Raw genomic sequence first — 4,918 nt, 5'->3', positions numbered from 1 at the left:
GAAATGTGAGCGACGGGAAAATTCCCAGAGCAAAACTTGTATATACAAAATGCATACACTAGTGTGTAAGTGCAGACTAGAATGATTCATTGTAGAAGTATAAAATATAGTACTGACCATATTACTATATATATATATATATATATATATATATATATATATATATATATATATATATATATATATATATATATATATATATATATATATATATATATATATATATATATATATATATATATATATATATATATATATATATATATATGAAGCAATAGAATTCTTAATGAATCAGATGAAAATTAAGCGTAGGACTGGCCAGATATGGGATGACTTTGACGTAGTTTGCCAGCTTAAATATATTGCAATATATGGACAAACAATCCCTGTTTTGTTTAAAGGGTAAGGCATTTTTTAGTAGCAGTATGCACAAAATGTCTCTGTCTTAAATATATTGATAATGGGTTGAGTGCAGAGGACTCTTGTATTTGACTATATGTATTTTGTGGTCACAGCCTCATTGCACCCCCGCCTAATGGTTTTAAAAAATAGTGGTGAGCACAACTTTCCCTTGTTTTATATATATATATATATATATATATATATATATATATATATATATATATATATATATATATATATATAGGGGCACATTTACTAAGCTCGAGTGAAGGATTCGAAGTAAAAAAACTTTGAATTTCGAAGTATTGTTTTTGGGTACTTCGACCATCGAGTAGGCTACTATGACTTTCGAACGATTCGAACTAAAAATCATTCGACAATTCAACCATTCGATAGTCGAATTACTGGCTCTTTAAAAAAAACTTAGACTACCTACTTCGGTAGTTTAAACCTACCGAGGTACAATGTTAGCCTATGGGGACCTTCGCCATTACTTTTCGAAGTCGAAGAATTTTACTTCGAGGGTTTATTAACCATCGATATTCGACCCTTAGTAAATGTGCCCCGTACTGTACATGTACAAGTGAGATAAAAGCAGATATAATTATATAGTGAATAAAGTAGCCCCTTTTGTAAATTATAAGGAAATTATAAGTTACTGAGGAGTTTTATGACCATATAAAAACATGAGGCCAATGGCAGAGTCCTTTTATATCGGTCATGGAACTCCGAGGTAACTTATAATATCCTCATATTTTACAACTGGGGGTACTTTATTTATTATAATACACAAATTTCAGTGAGTCATGTGACAGAAATGACATCAGAACTCACCGTTTATAACTGATGACATCAGAACTCACCGTTTATAAGGATATCATTTACAGGATATTCATGGCTTTTGTGTATTGTAATGAATTATACAATGTACTCCTGTATCCAAAGCTGAAACTCACAGTATTCATGGAACCTGACATAAACAACCTAAATAAGCATGTCTAAATCTTTTGGACATGGCTATGGTGGAAGCATATATGTTAAATATATGTTACATACATGTCAAATCATAATGTACAGTCACACAAAACTCAGTGTACACATTGCATCATGGTGCACATGGTGGTGGTATTGCAGTAGGGAGATTATAATGGTCATTTACAACCTCAAGTACAGTCTGCAAAATTCAATTCACCATGTTATATACACAATTTAGTGGTTTGTCCCATAATTCCAGCATAATTGTGATTGCAAGTGTAAATTGCTTGGGACACATTGGTGTCTTCATTTAAACAGGCACAATCATGAGTGTGCAACACTGGTAACTTAAATATATGACTATTTACCAAGTATCTCTGATCTGCAAGAGGTTAAAGGGACAGTAACACCAACAACTGAAAGCGTTTTAATATAATGACAATATAATGTAGTGTTGTGCTGCACTGGTAAAACTGGTGTATTTGCTTCAGAAAGACTACAATAATTTTTATAAATAAGCTGCTGAGTAGCCATGGGGTCAGCCATTCAAAGCTGAAAAAAGAGAGAGGTACAGGATACACAGCAGATAACATCTCTGTAGTATTCAATGGGATTCTTCAGGACGTACCTCTTATCTACTGTGTATCCTGTGCTTGAATGGCTGCCCCCATGGCTACACAGCAGCTTGTTTATATAAACTATAGTAGTACTTATCTGTTATCTTCTGTGTATCCTGTGCTTGAATGGCTGCCCCCATGGCTACACCGCAGCTTGTTTATATAAACTATAGTAGTACTTATCTGTTATCTACTGTGTATCCTGTGCTTGACTGGCTGCCCCCATGGCTACACAGCAGCTTGTTTATATAAACTATAGTAGTACTTATCTGTTATCTACTGTGTATCCTGTACTTGAATGGCTGCCCCCATGGCTACACAGCAGCTTGTTTATATAAACTATAGTAGTACTTATCTGTTATCTACTGTGTATCCTGTACTTGAATGGCTGCCCCCATGGCTACACAGCAGCTTGTTTATATAAACTATAGTAGTACTTATTTGTTATCTACTGCGTATCCTGTGCTTGAATGGCTGTCCCCATGGCTACACAGCAGCTTGTTTATATAAACTATAGTAGTACTTATCTGTTATCTACTGTGTATCCTGTGCTTGAATGGCTGCCCCCATGGCTACACAGCAGCTTGTTTATATAAACAATAGTAGTACTTATCTGTTATCTACTGTGTATCCTGTGCTTGAATGGCTGCCCCCATGGCTACACAGCAGCTTGTTTATATAAACTATAGTAGTACTTATCTGTTATCTACTGTGTATCCTTTGCTTGAATGGCTGCCCCCATGGCTACACAGCAGCTTGTTTATATAAACTATAGTAGTACTTATCTGTTATCTACTGTGTATCCTGTGCTTGAATGGCTGCCCCCATGGCTACACAGCAGCTTGTTTATATAAACTATAGTAGTACTTATCTGTTATCTGCTGTGTATCCTGTGCTAAATAGCTGCCCCCATGGCTACACAGCAGCTTGTTTATATAAACTATAGTAGTACTTATCTGTTATCTACTGTGTATCCTGTGCTTGAATGGCTGCCCCCATGGCTACACAGCAGCTTGTTTATATAAACTATAGTAGTACTTATCTGTTATCTACTGTGTATCCTGTGCTTGAATGGCTGCCCCCATGGCTACACAGCAGCTTGTTTATATAAACTATACGATTGAGTAGGAAAAAGCAGTAGAATTTACCACAACCACTTGTCCCCTACATCCAGATGGACGTTGTAAGATAGATGTGTAACGGAAAGTGGTGTGCATGTAGACACTCTGTGAAATGCATTTTCAGCTATTTACCATATATACTCGAGTATAAGCCGACCCGAGTATAAGCCGAGGTACCTAATTTTACCTGCGAAAACTTATTGACTCGAGTATAAGCCTAGACACAACTACAGCCCTGTCTCCCAGCAGCGCACATTCTGCCAAAGAGACCCCCCCCAGCGATCAACCGGACTTCTTTGCAAAGTTGATGGTGATAGAGAATTGCCAAACGGATTACTGTGTGCATTGTCCCACTGTCCCACTACCATGTGCAGAGGGTGCTGTGTGATATTGCCATCACTGTTAAACTTTCGTATAACCAACAGAGGGCGCTGTGTGATATTGCAGTCACTGTTAATCTTTCATATAACCAACAGAGGGCACTGTGTGATATTGCAGTCACTGTTATTCTTTCATATAACCAACAGAGGGTGCTGTGTGATATTGCAGTCACTGTTAATCTTTCATATAACCAACAGAGGGCACTGTGTGATATTGCAGTCACTGTTATTCTTCCATATAACCAACAGATGGCGCTGTGTGATATTGCAGTCACTGTTATTCTTTCATATAACCAGCAGAGGGTGCTGTGTGATATTGCAGTCACTGTTATTCTTTCATATAACCAACAGATGGTGTACTGTTATTCTTTCATACAACCAACAGATGGCGCTGTGTGATATTGCAGTCACTGTTATTCTTTCATATAACCAACAGAGGATGCTGTGTGATATTGCAGTCTCTGTTATTCTTTCATATAACCAACAGAGGATGCTGTGTGATATTGCAGTCACTGTTATTCTTTCATACAACCAACAGATGGCGCTGTGTGATATTGCAGTCACTGTTATTCTTTCATATAACCAACAGAGGGCGCACTGTTATTCTTTCATACAACCAACAGATGGCGCTGTGTGATATTGCAGTCACTGTTATTCTTTCATATAACCAACAGAGGATGCTGTGTGATATTGCAGTCACTGTTATTCTTTCATATAACCAACAGAGGGTGCACTGTTATTCTTTCATACAACCAACAGATGGCGCTGTGTGATATTGCAGTCACTGTTATTCTTTCATATAACCAACAGATGGCGCTGTGTGATATTGCAGTCACTGTTATTCTTTCATATAACCAACAGAGGGCGCACTGTTATTCTTTCATATAACCAACAGAGGGCATTGTGGGATATTGCAGTCTCTCCCCAAGTGAACTGTTGGTATAGGAATGATTAAAAGTGACTGAAATCTCAGCTACTCGGGTAGGGTACTGCTGACCCGAGTATAAGCCGAGGTAGAGTTTTTCAGCACATTTTGGATGCTGAAAAACTCGGCTTATACATGGGTATATACGGTAGCCCAAATTATTCAGTTCAGTCTTTTTCTGTCACAGGTTTAGTAACAATATTGGTCTATAGCCCTTAAAATAATTTTTTAGCCTGATTCCATGTTTTAATTTAAATATCTCTAGCTAGTCATTTCAAGGTTTTCCATTAAGCCAAGCGGTGGGGGTCGATCAAAATCAAACAAAATAATTTATGCTGTTGGACTTCTGAACCTCTTGGTTCTTTCAATACGTTCAGTATGTTTATTTTTAGGTTCTAAATCCTCAAAATAGTAAAACTGGCAGAAATTGTAAGATTTTCTAATTTTACTAATGAATTTTAAATACGAATTGTATTTTGTTTCCACCCTCCCAGTATT

The 4,918-nt window shown here is 36.9% G+C and overlaps 1 protein-coding gene across 11 annotated transcripts in view; it reads right to left on the bottom strand.

The window, feature by feature from the left end:
* The window catches only part of LOC108705602, a 411,717-nt gene that overhangs the window by 275,068 nt on the left and 131,731 nt on the right, over window positions 1-4,918 (bottom strand). The gene's annotated exons all lie outside the window — the stretch shown is intronic.

This window comes from Xenopus laevis, chromosome 9_10L (assembly GCF_017654675.1).
Source record: "Xenopus laevis strain J_2021 chromosome 9_10L, Xenopus_laevis_v10.1, whole genome shotgun sequence".
Classification (NCBI taxonomy): Eukaryota; Metazoa; Chordata; class Amphibia; order Anura; family Pipidae; genus Xenopus; species Xenopus laevis.
The sequence above is the reverse complement of the archived record's forward strand: the minus strand, read 5'-3'. Positions and strand labels throughout refer to the sequence as shown.